Source organism: Ahaetulla prasina, chromosome 1, assembly GCF_028640845.1.
Source record: "Ahaetulla prasina isolate Xishuangbanna chromosome 1, ASM2864084v1, whole genome shotgun sequence".
NCBI lineage: Eukaryota > Metazoa > Chordata > Lepidosauria > Squamata > Colubridae > Ahaetulla > Ahaetulla prasina.
Genome location: NC_080539.1, coordinates 163835824 through 163854571, shown reverse-complemented (window position 1 = coordinate 163854571; position 18748 = coordinate 163835824). Strand labels below are relative to the sequence as shown.

The following is an 18748-nucleotide window of genomic DNA, read 5'->3' as shown; positions in this document are numbered from 1 at the left end:
GATCTTTTCTCCCTTCAAATAATGTCCTAGAACTTGATTTCTTTTTATTTTTTTTCTTTGTCCTTTCTCACAAAATTCTTCAAAAGTCTAACAAGCCTCTTTTGTAAATCCAACATAGGAAAGTTATCCAGGTGACTCTTTTCATCTGTTATTTATATATCTTCTAATTATCAGCTACATATTCAGCATAGCATCTCTGTTCATATCATTCTTGCAGCCTGTCAATTTCAAATCTACTTTCAGATTAGCCACAGTCCCATCCAGCAAAACTTGTTCCTCTTCCAGAACAACTTTTAAACACACTTTCTAATATTCCTTTGTCTCCCAAAGCTCTAAATCCACTTGAGACTCACAAGGAGCAACTGTCTGGACAGCAATCTCAAGTTGTCTCCTCTGGAGAAAATCTATGAAGAGCTCTGTTTTTAAAGGCACTATCTTCAGCTTGCTATGTCTTCTCTGCAAGTCCTTTGAAAAATCCTTTCCACTCTTTAATACATTTTTTTTGTTACTCTTTGTAACTCTCTTCCTCCATGAAGGGTTGTTGAGGAGGAGGAAGAGGCAGAGAAAGAAAAATCCCTTTGTTGAGAGAATGGGATGATAATCTCTGTCCATTGGGATGCGCCCCACAGAATGCAATGGAATAAAGATGAATGGCAACTATGTACATTAAATGAAAGTAATATTAGTCAGGCACACTAGTAAGGAAGCATTTTCTCTTCCTTAACCAATGCCTGCACTGTTTGGTACAGATACATCTTAATTTCATTTTCCGAAGGGCTTCATTCTCCCAAAATATTCATGAAAACACCTCCTAAGTATCACCTTGGGGGAAAAAAAATTCTATGTATCCATAGAGTAAGACATGCCTCAAGAATCAACTACATTTAAAAAACTTCACTAGAGCATATGCTAATAATGTATTTATGTAAAGATGCACAAAACAAGGACTCATTATGATGAATAGTGATGAAGTGAATGGCTCTATTTTATTTCGGATAGCATCCAGAATAATTTATTTCTTGGTTGCTTGAAAGTAATACAAATGCTGTACAGGACACAAAGCAAATCCTATTCTCCCAGTCAGATTAAAGAATGTCCTCACTGCCAAAAAAAACCAGTGCCTAGGGACCTTATTCTTAGGGAATAGTCCTAGGGAACTTTGGGCAGTTCCCAAAGAAGTAACCAATAGCCCTATTTTGTATAATTTACTGAACAAAGGGGGGGGGGGGGAAAGATTACTTCACCAAATATTGTTGCAGAGGCTGAAGTCCTGGGGACTGCCATACATGCTCACCATATGGTCCAAGAATGCTTGGAAACATGAGGAATTACTTCATTGCTAAAAAGGGAAAATGAATGTAGAAAGCAACATAGATAGGCTGTAGGCGTTCATGATTTCTCTTTATTGATGGAATGGTTTTTCAGGTAATGCTGTGTAAGAATAAATATGTGTCCAAATCAGCAGCATTCATTGTCTTCTAGGACATTTCACCAGTTTCATTCTAATAATGACAGAATCATCTATCATATTACTCCCAATAAATATTAAGAAGTTTAAATATACACAGTATGCCTTCAAGGATATAGATCAGGGGTCTCCAACCTTGGTCCCTTTAAGACTTGTGGACTTCAACTTCAGCAAGCTTTGCTGGCTGAGGAACTCTGGGAGTTGAAGTCCACAAGTCTTAAAGGGACCAAGGTTGGAGACCCCTGATATAGATGGCAACTCAGCTCCAAGAGAGAGAGAACCAGTTGATGATTTGGATAGTGTGTGGGCAGAAACTGTATAGAATCTTCTGAGTTCCAAGATGGAACAAAAATGGGATAGTAGTGCATTACATAAAGAAAGATCCTATCTGGGCCACAGGGTCATATCCATATTCTCTATCATAGGTATAAAAAGATCGCTAACAATATTTTATTTGAGCTTTGGCCTAGGTCAGGGGTCTGCAAACTTGGCTCTTTTAAGACTTGTGGACTTCAACTCCCAGAGCTTTGCTGGCTGAGGAGCTCTGGGCGTTGAAGTTCACAAGTCTTAAAAGAGCCAAGTTTGCAGACCCCTGGCCTAGGAGATACATAATACTTTGTTAGATTAAAATGTGTTTGGTAGCAAGTAAAAATAAGATACTTTTGTTAAATAAGCTATTTCTGCAATGAGTTTAAATAGGATTGTTCCATATGTTCCAAGAGATAATTTATGGAGCGAAGAAGCTGAGGTGAAGTTACTTTTGGAATATGGAAATGCAATGACTGGTGTCTTTGTCATATAAGAAAAGAGGTGTTTAGAAACAATATTGAGAGGACTTCTTAAATGACAGGTACATATAGGGATTTTATTTTTAGTTCCTTTGGAATTTCCTCAAAGAGACTAGTTATTCCCATTAAAAACAACAGGAAGATCGCAGAATAGTAAATATGCAACCATGGCAGATGTTATTGTATGAATATTTATATATTGGGAGGCCTGGAGGACATTGTGGGCTACCCCACTAGGCATGTTAATATTTGAACAGATCAATCAAAGCTCTGGGTTCATGAAGCAATGACAGGCATATCTCTCCCCCTCCCTTCTCTTCTATTCCAAGCAGACTGATTAGCTTTAATGTGCTTGTATCTCCTAGGTCTTCCAAGACAAAGCATTGTGTGCATGGTAGAAAAACACAGCATAGATTTTTGTTTATAAAAACAACCCCAATTGCCCCCCCCAAAACATACACTCAATGTTATTGCCGAACTAAATATTTTAATGTTTTTTAAAAACGAGAAACATATTCATATAATATACTATTCTTAATATTTAAATGGAGAATGAACAGACAACTATTGCCTCATATATATTACATTTGGAGAGTAAGAATATATCTCAAAGACCCATAATCTGGGAGTTCAGTAATAATTTGGAGAATATGAATACTGTAAGATGACAAGGCAAGAAAGCAGTATTCACCATACATATGGGGACAATATATTTTGGCATAAATGAAGTGAAACTAAAAAAAGGAACTATGAAAATTAAGCAGTCAAATGTTAAAACTGATTGATTATTCATATTATTCATCAGGTGATATATATATATATTGTTTCAACAATCTGCTCTTAAACTTAGCAGGCAGTTTTCCAGCAGGTCTCTGATGAGTAAAGTTTTTAGTATAACTAGGAAAGCTCTTATGAAAGAATACCAGTAACTGCCAAGTATAAAATGCAATCTAAATAAATAGTGAATTCGAGGTTTAATTTACGAGCCTCTTTTGCCTGCCTGTGCAATAGGTGAAGAAAAAGCTTTCCCTTGTTAAGGCAACAGAATAGTCCGGTTTAGGGTGCTGGCCTCTGACTTTGCCAGAAATAATTCTCATATCTATAAAAAACCCATGAAACTAACGAAATTTAAAAAAGGAAACTATGAAAACGAAGCAGTCAAATATTCAAACTGATGATCATTCATATTATCACAGGAATGGACATATAAAAAATTATCAACCAATTCATGTTACCTATAAGAACTATAGTTGTGGAAAGATACCTTTACCAGCTAAGATAAGTATCTTAAAATCTAGTTTATTAAAGATAAGGTTAAAGAAACCTCTATTGGAATAAATTATGTGTCTTGTTATTAACTTTTTTAAAAAGGAGAGGGTAACACAGAGACTACATCGTGCATTGTATTACACAGAATAGTAGAAATTTGATCTAGCATCTGCATGGTAGGAGAATTCTACACAATCTTTGTCGATCATGGATAGGTGTATCATCTTTCCCATGCAAAGAAAAAGGAAGAATTTAAATGTGAAAACCATAAGGGGACATTTTATCAAGCATTGTGTCAAAACTAAGATTTTTTTTCTTTTCAAATAATTTTATTAACTATTACACTATACAAATAAAAAAACTACAAAAATAATAAATAAAGAAATAGAAAAAATGCAGGAAAGAAAAAGCAAAGAAAAAAAGACTACAAAAGAAAAATACAAAAGTATATAGAAGAAAAAAGAATGTATTTTCTTCTGTTCTGTATTAACAAGTCAAACAGATGTTTTTCTCCTTTAACTGAAATCTTTTTTTTTTTTAGCTCCCTCTACTTCCAACCTTCAAAGTTCCCATTTTATCATGTTGTTTTTTTCTTAATTCAAAATATGACTCGTTTTCCTACCAGGAGGTTTCATTCAATTAATTTTAAAATCCTATTTCAAGTCCATCTAGACCCTTAATCCATTTATAGATTTAAAAAGAACCCACACTCTAATCACCCTTTTTTCTATTTCCCAAAATGTCTAAGTCAGGGGTGAAATCAAAAATTTTTCTCTACGGGTTCTGTGGGCGTGACTTAATTGGTGGGAATGGCTTGATGGTCAGATGACTGGGTGGGGGTGGCCAATAACAATAAATAAAAATAATAAACAAAATATACAAAACAATAAGAAGTACCAAAAACCAACTTTCACACTTTACACACACACAACACAACTGACTCACACACAATGTAAAAGCAGCTGCACTTCACCCAAAATGGCCCCTGCAACAAGCAGGAACCTCACACAGCCACAAAAAGCTCAAAAATCAACTTTCACACTTTACATACACACACAACACAACTGACTCACACACAATGTAAAAGCAGCTGCACTTCACTCAAAATGGCCCCTGCAACAAGCAGGAACCTCATACAGCCACCAAAAGCTCAAAAACCAACTTCACACTTTACACACACACACAACACAACACAACTGACTCACACACACACACAAAATGCCACATACAGCTTTGTGAGGTTTTGTGTGTTTGTGCAGTTAGAATGAAACACTACAGAAACACACCAAATCTCAGAAAGCTGCACAAATATTTTATTTTATTATTTTATTTTATTTATATTTTTTAGATCAGGGGTCTCCAACCTTAGTAACTTTAAGGTTTGTGGACTTCAACTCCCAGAGTTTTTCAGCCACCAAAGCTGACTGAGGAACTCTGGGAGTTGAATTCCACAAGCCTTAAAGTCACTAAGGTTGGAGACCCGTTTTAGATAAAAGCAGCTAAATTAAAACGTCCTTAACTGTAAAAGATGTTGTTAAAAAAATTTTTTTTAAAGGGTTCTGATGATCCCAGCTGAGCCGCGCGATCATCAAAGGCTTTTTTTTTTTACTTTTAAAAGCATTTTTTCAGCTGAAGAAAAAAATGCTTTTAAAAGTAAAAAAACAAAACCCTCCAATGATGGCGTGGCTCAGCAGGGGCAGGGCCCAGGGATTTTTGCTACCGGTTCTCCGAACTACCTGCCACCATTGCTACTGGATCGGGGAATCCGGTCCGAACCGGGAGGATTTCACCCCTGGTCTAAGTCCTTAAAGTCACACTTGAAATTTCTTTTGTTTAGGATTGAAGGAAACTCACCCAGGGAATGCCATCAAATGTGCTGTTCGGAAAGTTTCTAACATTAAATAAAAAATAGTACAGGTAGTCTTCAACTAATGACCACAACTGAGCCCAAAATTTCTGTTGCTAAGTGAAACATTTGTTAAGTGAGTTTTGTCCCATTTTGCACCTTTCTTGCCACATTTGTTAAGTAAATCACTGAAGTTATTAAATTAGTAACACGGTTAACTGAATCTGGTTTCCCCATTGACTTTGCTTGTCAGGTCGCAAAAGGTGGATCATATGACCAAGTAGTGAAATCCAAATTTTTTTACTAGCAGTTCTGTGGGCGTGGCTTGGTGGGCATGGCAGGGGAAGGATACTGCAAAATTCCCATTCCCTCCCCACTCCTGGGGTAAGGATATTGCAAAATCTCCATTCCTACCCCACTTCTGGGGCCAGCCAGAGGTGGTATTTGCCGGTTCTCCGAACTACACAAAATTTCTGCTACCGGTTCTCCAGAACCTGTTAGAACCTGCTGGATTTCACCCCGATATGATCCCAGGACACTGCAACCCTCATAAATGTGAATCAATTGTCAAGCATCTGAATGTAAATCACGTGACCATGGGGATGTTGCAACGGTCATAAGTGTGTAAAATGGTCATCAGTCACTTTTTTCACTGCCGAATGGTCCCTAAGTGAACTGTTATATGTCAAGGACTACGTGTAGTAGCAAAACTGCAATGGTGATTAAGAAATGAGACTCAGCTGAGCTTTATGAACATATAGGCTACATTACAGTTGTGAGCTAAATAGAATCCTGTGACTCCTAGCCATTTCATTCACCAGCCAACTACAAAACCGCTAGTTTTTGCAGTTTACTCATGAATAGTACCAGTAGTGGGTTCCAAATCCCTTTGCTACTGGTTCGCTCATGGGCGGGCGTGCACTTGCGCACGCATGCAACACTTCTGCGCATGCAAAGATGTCCAGGTGGGTGGGCGGAGCCTCTTGCCGCTACCAGTTCACCCAATCCGGGGTGTATTGATAGCAACCCACTACTGAGTAGTACCTCTCTAGAGTACACGAGAGTGGCCTCTGGCCACCAATTTCAACCATAATGTTGTCCCTGCTCCTTCAGGGATATCTAGCTCATCACCTTCGTGTCTTCAATGGAAGTCAGTAAAAGAGAAGACATTTTGGATACAAATTAATACAATGGTGCAAAAGATTTTAAAGATAAATATTGTGAAAAAGAACAGAATCTTTTAAATTGAGACTTATGTACAACGAACTAGAAAGACTCAGGTTTACTGAAAAATATACTGATTTTGTACATGGTAATCGCAATCAGACTATTGAATGCTTGACGAGGAAAGGTATTTGCATAACATCTAAGAAGGAGGATTTAAAATTGTGACTGTTTAAGGTTGGAAATCATTGTTTTTCACAACTTTAGTTTTCTTTGTTTTTTTTCCCCTGTACTTTTTCTTTTCTTTCTTTTTCTTTAGATTTGTCTTATTTTATTCAAAATTCTTAATAAATTTAAATAAATTTTTAAAATTTTTTAAAAGGGAGGAGGATCTGACACTACACATAAGAGTTAATATTGAATCTTCGCAATTTTAGTGTGTTTCTCTGATTTCCAAAAATTAAACTGTTAAAAGATTGGCATCTGTATAATTTTTATACTACTGTAGTAATTGCTTTAAAAATCAACACATTTGCCTTTTATTGAGATGTAGTTTCAAAACAGAGTATTAAGAGTATTTTAGATGTGAAATACGTTTTACAAAATTGAAATCAGCTGCTGAAACATTCTTATGAATAGGCTGGATGTATATAGGCTTTCATACCTTTTAGCTTTTATCATCTTGCACATTAACCAGATGATCAGCATTCAGAGGTGTTAATTTAGAGAATTATCCTGTTACATTTGGTGGTTAGTGACAGAAATGTTAGTCCTAATATAAGCTCCTGGTATATAAATAATCAGGCCTCTAGGCCTCACAACAGTATTGCCTTATATCAGAAGTGGGTTTCAGTAGGTTCTGACCAGTTCTGGAGAACCTGTAGCGGAAATTTTGAGTAGTTTGGAGAACTGGTAGTAAAAATTCTGACTGGCCCCATCCCCATCTATTCTCTGCCTCCCAAGTCCCAGCTGATCAAGAGGAAATGGGGATTTTGCAGTAACCTTCCCCTGGATTGGGGAGGGAATGGAGATTTTACAGTATTCTTCTTCTGCAATGCCCACCAAGCCATGTCACACCCACCATGCCATACCCACAGAACCGGTAGTAAAAAAAATTGAAACCCACCACTGCCTTATATATATTTAATATATATTTGCAGATGACACAACAGTGATTGGTCTCATTCGAGACAATGACGAATCCGCATATAGACGAGAGGTCGAACGACTAGCCTTGTGGTGCAACCAAAACAATCTGGAACTGAACACACTCAAAACCATAGAAATGGTGGTAGACTTTAGGAGAAACCCTTCCATACTTCCACCTCTCACAATACTAGACAACACAGTATCAACAGTAGACACCTTTAAATTTCTAGGTTTTATTATATTGCAAGATCTCAAATGGACAGCTAACATCAAAAACATCATCAAAAAAGGACAACAAATAATGTTCTTTCTGCGCCAACTCAGGAAGCTCAAACTGCCCAAGGAGCTGCTGATTCAGTTCTACAGAGGAATTATTGAGTCTGTCATTTGCACCTCTATAACTGTCTGGTTTGGTTCTGCAACCCAGCAAGAAAGACACAGACTTCAGAGGATAATTAGAACTGCAGAAAAAATAATTGCTACCAACCTGCCTTCCATTGAGGACCTGTATACCGCACGAATCAAGAAGAGGGCCGTGAAAATATTTACAGATCCCTCACATCCAGGACATAAACTGTTTCAACTCCTTCCCTCAAAACGACGCTATAGAGCACTGCACACCAGAACAACTAGACACAAGAACAGTTTTTTCCCGAAGGCCATCACTCTGCTAAACAAATAATTCCTTCAACACTGTCAAACTAGTTACTAAATCTGCACTACTATTAATCTTCTCATCGTTCCCATCACCAATCTCTTTCCGCTTATGACTGTATGACTGTAACTTTGTTGCTGGCAATCCTTATGATTTATATTGATATATTAACATCAATTGTGTTGTAAATTCCTTGTATGTCCAATCACACTTGGCCAATAAAAAATTCTCTTCTATTCTCTACATATCTATTAACTTATTACATTGATAATCTGCTTTTCTTCTGAGGAGTTCAAAGCAGTGTGCCTTTTCCTCTCTATTTTAACTTTACAAGAACCCCATGAGGAAAAGGAGGTAGAGCAAAAATGTGTGCCTGAAGGTTATTTCCTAACTGACTTCTGTTTGTAAAACTTTTACCCAGCTAAAAGATCAGTAGAAAAAAGTCCCCCCCCAACAAATATTCTTCTGTGATATCTAATTAAGTCTTATTTAGTTTGGAACTACTAATGTTTTTAAAGATTTTTATCCTGCCGTTACTATTTTTATAAATAACTAACTCAAGGTGGAGAACATACCAAATCCTTCTTCTTCCTCCTTTTTTTACCCATGTGAGGTGGGTTGGGCTGAGTGAGAGAGACTGGCCCAAAGTCACTTATCCGGCTTTATTTCTGAGGCAGGACTAGAACTCACAGTCTTCTGGTTTCTATCCTGGCGCCTTAATCACTGGAATCACTGGATAGTGGAAATTGTTGGGCTAATTCTACATGCCAATGACTGAACAGTGGGAGTATGTATTTGGGGCTGGGGCTGTGGGGGAAGGGCAGCATATTGCCTTGAAAATGGTTGTTATAAATTCAGGAAATAATTTTGTTTCTTCATCCTCCTGCATCAACAATAGTAATTTTAATTCACTGGCAGAAAGGCAATATAAAGCTGTTATGTAAACATATATCAGTAGTTGGTTCTCAAGATCCTAAAGTGACCGGGCTAGTATCTGTTCATCAGGAAGAGTGTGACTGCCCAAGGGAGAACCTTATAGCTTAAGCTTTAGAGATAAGATACCTAAAATCTCGGACTTCTTGGCATGGCAGTGAGTGATCAACTCTTGTGCTAAAGCCTGCTTGCCTACAATAAAGATTCTAATCTATCGGACTCTTCTGCTAATCCTAGCCAAAGGCTGAATTGACTATGTGGAAATCAGTTATTTATCCCAGAACCTGGGTGTCAAAAAAGAAAAATACAGGCAGGAAGATTTCCTGTGGAAGGTATCTGCCAGGTGCTGTGAAACATCTGGATCATCTGTATTTCACAGACAACAATCAAGAAATATATTTTAAAAAATTATCTTAAATTATGAAGTAAATTAAAAGATCTTGCAAGATGGAAAGATTTGTTGCTTAATAATTATGATTATTAAGATGAATTGTCTTATACAAATGCACTATTTATTTCAAATGATGCCAATTCCAATCCAATAAAAAGAATGGCAAAAAAAACCTGTTCATAAATTTATATGGAGTGAGAAAAAGAAACCTAGAGTAAAATTTAACATTTTACAAAACGCAAAAGGCAGAAATAGTCTTGTTCTTTAAAACTTCCAACTATATTATAGAGCAAGCTGTCTGCCACAGCAAACATAATGAATAAAATCCCTAAACAGTAATACATCAATATTGGAAGGAGTTGGCCTAGTTAGTGGGCTTCAAAAATATTCTGTTAGAGGGACATGAAACAGGATGAACATTTTAAAGGATGTATTATAAAACAAAGCTTGCTAAAAAACATGGAACACTATAAAGAAAAGTCCAACTATTTCACTGCTACACCTTTTTATAAACATAGGTAGTCCTTGACTTGACTTACAACGATACAATGAGTGACTGTTCAAAGTTAAAACAGCTCTGAAAAATGTGACACAGGACCATTTTTCACAGTTACCACGTTCACAGCATCCCCATGATCATGTGATCGAAATTCAGATGCTTGGCAACTGGTTCATATTGATGAACATAGCTGTGTCCCAAAGTCATGTGATCACCTTTTGCAACCTTTTGACAGGCAAAGTCAATGGGGAAGCCAGATTCACTTAATAACCAGGGTACTAACTTATCAATTGCAGTGATTCACTTACCAACTGTAGCAAGAAAGGTCATAAAATGAAGCAAAACTTGCTTAACAAATGTCTCACTTAACAACAGAAAATTTGGACTCAATTATGTTCGTAACTGATATGGTCCTAAGTAATATGTAATGAGGGACGCGGTGGCTCAGAGGCTAAGACACTAAGCTTGTCAATCGAAAGGTCGGCAGTTCAGCGGTTCAAATCCCTAGTGCCGTATAACGGGGTGAGCTCCCGTTACTTGTCCCAGCTTCTGCCAACCTAGCGGTTCGAAAGCATGTAAAAAATGCAAGTAGAAAAATAGGGACCACATTGGGTGGGAAGGTAACAGCGTTCCGTGCGCCTTTGGTGTTTAATCATGCCAGCCACATGACCACGGAGACGTCTTTGGACAGCACTGGCTCTTCGGCTTTGAAACAGAGATGAGCACCGTCCCCTAGAGTCGGGAACGACTAGCACATATGTGTGAGGGGAACCTTTACCTTTACGGTCGTAAGTCGAGAACCTGTACTTTTTATGCTGCGGACAATTTCAGTAAGTTACTGTAAGTACAATTGCAAACTTTATGCAGATACACTCATTTCAGATTCCATGAATGGACTAAAGACACAGCAAGAATTACTTGGCAATCACCACCAGTAATTAGAATAGAATAGAATAGAATAGAATTTTATTGGCCAAGTGTGATTGGACACACAAGGAATTTGTCTTGGTGCATATGCTCTCAGTGTACATAAAAGAAAAGATACGTTCATCAAGGTACAACATTTACAACACAATTGATGGTCAATATATCAATATAAATCATAAGGATTGCCAACAACAAGTTATAGTCATACAGTCATAAGTGGAAAGAGATTGGTGATGGGAACTATGAAACGATTAATAGTAGTGCAGATTCAGTAAATAGTCTGACAGTGTTGATGGAATTATTTGTTTAGCAGAGTGATGGCCTTCGGGAAAAACTGTTCTTGTGTCTAGTTGTTGTGGTGTGCAGTGCTCTATAGCGTCGTTTGAGGGTAGGAGTTGAAACAGTTTATGTCCAGGATGCGAGTGATCTGCAAATATTTTCACGGCCCTCTTCTTGATTCGTTGCCAAGATAGACAAATTATTTAGTAATAAATGCTGCAAATGTCATGAGAAATAAGGAACATATGTGTTACTATACATGTTACTATATGAGTTAGAAATGTAAAAAAATCTCAAAAGTACTCAGAAAATACACAGCGTTATCCAGATAATGTTACAAATCAAATTTGAAATGACACCACATTTTTTTTGCTATGGGCATCAGCAAAATCAGCACACTTTATTAAGATAACCTTAAAGGCAAGTCATAGCTGGGTGCTAAAGACAGTCTGTTGAACAGTAAAAAGCTTTGCAAGGACCTGGCTTCTGTCCAGTGTGCTATGTGTTGTCCTCTAGTCTAAATTTTATAAACTGATTTTTTTTCTGCAGCTCCTCAAGACAAAAAACTGCAAAAAGATTTTCTTTGCTTGCTTCCTTTCCTCTGAATTTTGGATTAGATTTGACTTTTTTTTCTGTTTGTCCCCCCTGAAAGGGAAACTACCCATGCAAGCTCTGTTTCCCTGAGACTGTTTCGATTTACATACTTTTTCTTGTCTGCTGTTATCTACTCAGCTTGGAGTAAATTGCTATTTTCCCTTAGCGATTGAGTGCATGTGAGTTTTTAATCCGAAACAGGACACCTATTATAAAAAAAGGACCTTTTCATAGTGATAATGAATTTTTTTTTTAAAGCAAATTGCTAATTTCATTTATTTAAAAAAAAACTCCCACATTTTTATAATAAATGTATGGTTTGCCTTATTACCTGTGCTGTGGAAGCAACAGTGAAAAGGGGCTGGAACAGTGTCGATAGCAGCAGTTGGAGAGTGTCAGTGTTGGTGGTGTAGTGGCACCAGTAGTGACAGAAAACAATAGAGGTAGTTCTCGACTTACAATCATTTGTTTAGTGACTGTTTGAAGATACAATGGCACTGAAAAAGCAAACTATGACTATTTTTCACACTTACAACCGTTGCAGCAACCCCATGATCATGTGATCAAAATTCAAATGTTTGGCAAATGACTCATATTTATGATGACTGCAGTGTCCTAGGGTCATGTGACCATCTTTTGCGACCTTCTGACAAGTAAAGTTAATGGGAACCACAAGCAAAATCAATGGGGAAGCCAAATTCACCTAACAATTGCTGCAAGGAAGGTCGTAAAATGGGGCAAAACTCACTTAACAACAGTCTTATTTAGCAACAGAATTTTTGGGCTCAGCTGTGGTCATAAATTGAGGATTATCTGTAGCAGGAAAGATCTTGGAAGAGGCCTACTGCAGGGAAGTCCAGAATTCTGGCGATGTCAGAAGATAGGTCTGGGAACTGCACAAAGAATCCAGCAGCCTTGGCAAACACAGAGAATAGCCCTACCACTGGCGTCTTTAGCCTGGGAGGGCTGCAGTGACACGCAGATCCCTGCTACTGAAGGTAATAACTGAAGAGAGGGTTGAAGATCCAGCACAAGACAAAAGATAGGAAATAGAATAAACAAATAATTCCCTCAACACTGTCAAACTAGTTACTAAGTCTGCACTACTATTAATCTTCTCATCGTTCCCATCACCCATCTCCTTCCACTTATGACTGTATGACGGTAACTTTTTTGCTTGTATCCTTACAATTTATATTGATATTGATTGTTTCCTGATTGCTTATTTGTACCCTAAGACTATCATTAAGTGTTGTACCTTATGATTCTTGATGAACATATCTTTTCTTTTATGTACACTGAGAGCGTATGCACCAAGACAAAATCTTTATGTATCCAATCACACTTGGCCAATAAAAAATTCTATTCTATTCTATTCTTTGTTTTATGGGCTTAATTATAGGCAGGAGCTAAATACCTGAACAAAATAGACTGGAATCTCAGTTTTGAGGTAAAAAATTTCTTCTGATGAACCTTTTGTAATAAAAAGACCTCTGATTATAGGAATTGTCTCACTTCCTGTCTATGTTTATTGCCATCCCCAAATCAAACAGAATTACAGTCACAAGGACATATTGAAAATATCTACATAACTTGTTCTCTGTAACTAAATACACATGTGCTATTTTTGCACATATACTTATTGCAAGCACATTTATTTTGTACTCCCAAAAATGGTGGAAGTAGAGTCAGCTGTGTCAGCTTATTTAATATCGCCATTCTTATGTCTGCAAAACGTGTGTGTAGAAAAAACACTGATCTTTGTTTTGAGGCTATGCTCTTCCGTATCACTTTTAAAACGCAGGATTGAGTTTCATGAAATGAGATTTAAACACATGAAGTTAAATGTGGGATTATAGCAGGGGTGAAATCCACCAGGTTCTGACAGGTTCTGGAGAACTGGTAGTGGAAATTTTGAGTAGTTCGGAGAACCAGCAAATACCACCTCTGGCTGGCCCCAGAGTGGGGTGGGAATGGGGATTTTGCAGTATCCTTCCCCTGCCACACCCACCAAGCCACACCACACCCACCAAGCCATCCCCACAGAACCGGTAGTAAAAAAAATTGGATTTCACCACGGGATTATACAACCAGGTATTCCTTTTCTTTTTAAATTTATATGTAGCACAATAAATACGACTAATGTCTGACTATTAAATGCTGGAGCTATCCATTTGTTCTTCAAAAAGTGGTTTCCTTTTTCCGGCCAGGTAATGTTTATGGATTCTTTCTGAGAAAGCTACTGTCTTTCTAGACTATTGTAAGTTCCAAAAGTTTTTGCTTTTTGGGTCCCATACCCTTTTTATGCACATATGTAGACATTAATTTCTTCCAGGACTAGGTTTTTTTGGACTATGTGGACTGTTTCGAGATTCTGATTAGAAAATATATTTTATAGAAGATTTAAAAAAAAAAATAGTGATCCTTCCTAACACCACAATTGGAAATAAGGAGCCTGGAGAACCCTTATAGGAGTATGTGGAAGAATTTGTTCACTATTTGTAATAGTTGTTCATATTTGTTTGCAGTTGGATGCTGGCCTTGTTGCAGTTCTGGGGGGAGATAACTGGGAAAGGATCTTGCCTGGTTATCTGGGAACGGTTTGTACCTGTTGGGGCTGAGGAAATAGACAGATCCTTCAGACTGTGAGCTCAGTCATCTGCTTTTAAATCCACGCCCCTCCTCCCTTTAGAAAAACAGCCCAGGGGTTGCTGTGTGAATGTGTTCTAATGGTGGTGAATTCTTTGAGTCAGGGGATTGTTGTTTTAGCTCTTAAGGAGGCCTGAGTTCAGCCCCTATTCACGAAGCTACTGCTGAACTCCACTTTAATGGACAATTTTCATCCATTTTTCTAATCACCCCTTTTGAGTGAAGGTTGAGAAGGTAGTTGTGCAACAACTTCAGAGGACATTGGATGAAGTGGATTATCTGAACCTCTTTCGGTCAGGATTCAGATCTAGGTTTGCGATAGAAAAAACGACATTATTCATGCTTTTCGATGATCTCTGGCGAGGGCAGGATGGGGATTTTGCATCCATGCTTTGCCCTACTTGACTTCTTTGTGGCTTTCTATACCAGCAACCATGGTATCCCTTTAGATCGGCTCAGAGTACTGAAGGTGTGCTGCACCATGTTGTGCTGTTTCACCTTTCTCCGGGGTCGATTCCAGTTGGTGACTGAAGGGGAGAGATCTCTTCTGAGGCCCTACTTGGTGGGGCCCTGCAGGATTGGTGCTCTGTCTGCTCCTATTTAACATCTACAATTCTGCCTGGTGAATTATGTGGAGGTAGAGGCTCTGAGGATCTGGATGGGGAACAAAAGGCTTCAGCTGAACCCTGGTGGCTTTGGACTTTGGGGTCTGCCTGTTCTAGGACTATGCCGCTTTAGTGCTGAATGGGTTTCACTGCCCCAAAAGGACCCATGTGCAACCTGAGGGTCCTCCTGGATTCATGACTCCTGCTTGAAGAGCAAGTGGCAATCATGGCTAAGAGGCCTCTGCACAGCTTCAAATTACGCTCTAGATACAAGGTTGGGAGCTCTGCTCACTCTAGATGTCCTAGTCATTTTTAGATTGGACTACTGTAATGCGCTCTACATTGGGCTCCCCTTGAGTATCTGGAAGCTTTAGCTGGTGCAAAATACAGTGGCATGGGCAGTTATGTGCACTCCTAGAATGGCATGTTGCACCTTTGCTCCGTGAGTTGCATCTCTGCTCCATGAGTTGCACTGATTGCCAGTCTGCTTCTGGGTCGAGTCAAAGTACTTTATAGTATGAGGCCAGGTTATTTGAGGGACTGCCTCTCCCCAGTTGTATCTGAACACCCCATCAGATCAACAGAAGAGGCTAAGGTCTTCTAGGTATATTCCAGGAGGTGGACTTTCTCTGCCATGGTGCCTCCTCAAAGGGAAGCTGGCTCCATCCATGTTGACTTTCCAGGAGTCCTTCAAAACCTGCTTATACCATCAGCTCTGGAACCCTAGGGAACTGGTGAGATACTGATGCAGCTCCATTTTTTAAACATTTGCCATCCTTGCTTATTTTTTAAAATAATAATTATTTTTTAGATGTTAACTCTTTTATAGTCTTTCTGTATGCCACCCAGAGTCATGTTTTGTTGAGATAGGCAGCTGTATAGATTTGATGGATAAACAAATGGAAAAGGCATTTATGAGATGCTCCTTTACTGATGATATCATTTGCTTGGTTGCTTCTTAATAATCTATTCTAGAACACTCGTGCTTTCATAGATAAATACAATATAGTGAAATTATAATCCAATCTGGTCTTTCTTTGCCAAGTACCCTCCATATACATATGCCTGGCACTCTCATTCTAACAATACTGAAGTTGTTGCTGTATCTCAATAATTGCAAAAGCTTTTTGAGCCATCTAAAAACAAGCAACCTCCAAGACGGAGTGGCTGTGGATGCCGGCACCCCGGTACAGTCAGCTGCAACCGCAGCTGATTGTTGGGGGCGAGTTATTGGCCCCAATGGAAAGGGTGCGCAACTTGGGTGTCCTCTTGAATGGGCGGTTGTCGTTTGATGATCATTTGGCGGCCGTCTCCAGGAGGGCCTTTCAACAAGTACGCTTGGTTCGCCAGTTGCACCCCTTCCTTGACCGGGATGCCTTATGCATGGTCACTCATGCTCTTGTCACTTCCCGTTTGGATTATTGCAATGCTCTCTACATGGGGCTGCCCTTGAAGTGCACTCGGAGGCTGCAGCTAGTCCAGAATGCAGCTGCGCGGGTAATAGTGGGAGCAATTCGTTGCTCCCATGTAACACCACTCCTGCGCAGTCTGCACTGGCTTCCTGTGGTCTTTCGGGTGCGCTTTAAGATTTTGGTTACCACCTTTAAAGTGCTCCATGGCTTAGGGCCCGGGTACATACGGGACCACCTGCTGTTACCTTATGCCTCCCACCGACCCATACGCTCACACAGAGAGGGTCTTCTCAGGGTGCCGTCCGCCAAACAATGTCGGCTAGCGGCCCCCAGGAATAGGGCCTTCTCTGTTGGAGCTCCTATGCTTTGGAACAAACTTCCCCCTGGTTTACACCAAGTGCCTGATCTTCGGACTTTTCGCCGTGAGCTGAAAACGTACTTATTTATTCAAACGGGACTGGCTTAAAAGTTTTTATTAAATTTTTAATTGGGGTTATTTATGAATTTTAGGGTTTTAAATTGTTTTAAATTTCGGCCATCTTTGTAATATGCTCGGTTTTAGTTTTGTTTTACTGTGTATATTGTGGCTTTTTATTATCTGGCTGTACACCGCCCTGAGTCCTTTGGGAGAAGGGCGGTATAAAAATCTAATAAAATAAAATAAAATAAAATAAAATAAATAAATCTCTTATACTAGCAGGAGGACAATGCTTAAAAGTGCCACTTCATGGTAACTAGAGTTTGGAAGACTGGAGGCACAAGGGAGAGGATGTGGTTCAGTGGTGGGTTGCTATCGGTTCTCCCCAAGTTCGGGAGATCTGGTAGCGGAGAGGTTGATGTGACAGCGAACCGGTTCGCTCCGACCATCATCTGGGCCCTCCCGCCCACCCCTGCGCTATACCCACCTTTATTTCTTCGTTTTAGCCCAGCTGAAAGGCAGATTTCAATGCCTCAGCTGTTCAGCAATGCCTCAGCTGTTCAGCAATTCAATGCACTTGCGCGAAGCGTACCAGTGGTAACACTGGTTAGAACCCACCACTGATGTGGTTGATCCTCTGACTTGAAATATTATCCAGAGGGTGAGGAGAAGACTTTCAAAGACCACAATTCTTTCAGTCTCTTTCAACTGTATTTCTTGGCTATGAGCAGCACCTGGAGGAATGGTGACATTAAGTATGCCTTCCAAATCCATGGGCCCAACACACCTGTCATAACAAAGGGATTGCTTGCCATGCTCTTCTACTTATCATAATTGAAGTGGCATAAAAATTAGAAAAGTGGATGGAAGGAAGACAGCAGCAGGGTAAAGCAGATGGCAGACCCCTAGAATGTGAACCCAGCTACTCTTTTCCACGGAGAAAAGACAGCTGGGCCTCTTTTTCCCCTCCACTTCAACTAAATGAAAGTTAGTTTTAGTTAAGTGAAAATTATCCTAGATATATCTCTGCACTGATATCTCCTGTTCTCACCATTCTACACAAAGCAGAAACATGAGGAAAAAGGGAAATGATATTTGTTGCTTATATAAAGGAATGAAATCCCTGTTTCTTTCTTCATCCTGAAAAGAGATACTGTACTCCAAGCACTTTTTAATTAAAAAAAAAAAGTTATTTCCCACCTTTATTATTTTTATAAATGTCAAGCAAAGGAAACCAAGGACACAGGTAAATGCTCACAAGCGGGTTTTTTTTTTTTACTTCTATTTGCTAAACAGACAGAATCTTGCCAGACTAAAGCACATTCTGCATAACTATCTGAAAAATGCTTTGAAGAATCAGGGAGGATCCTTTTTGCCTCACTTCCTGCCTAGCAACCATTCAAGGCTGCTGTTTCTCCTACACCTCCCTCCTGTAACTCAGTGACAGATTCCACTGTAATAAATAACTCAAGGCAGCTAACATGCTTAATACTCCTGTCTCCTCCTATTTTCCCCAACAACCACAACCCTGTGAGGTAGGTTGTGCTGAGACAGAGTGACTGGCCTCAAGTCACCCAGTCGGCTTTTATGCCTAAGGTGGGACTAAAACTCAGGGTCGCCTGGTTTCTAGCCTGGTGCCTTAATCACTACAACAAACTGGTTTCTTCATACATTATTAAAATCAACAGCAGCCATTATAAAC

General features: G+C 39.1%; 1 protein-coding gene across 6 annotated transcripts in view; it reads right to left on the bottom strand.

Moving 5' to 3' along the window:
- KLHL29 (kelch like family member 29) overlaps window positions 1-18748 on the bottom strand; it is a 490936-nt gene that overhangs the window by 122589 nt on the left and 349599 nt on the right. The window lies entirely within an intron of this gene.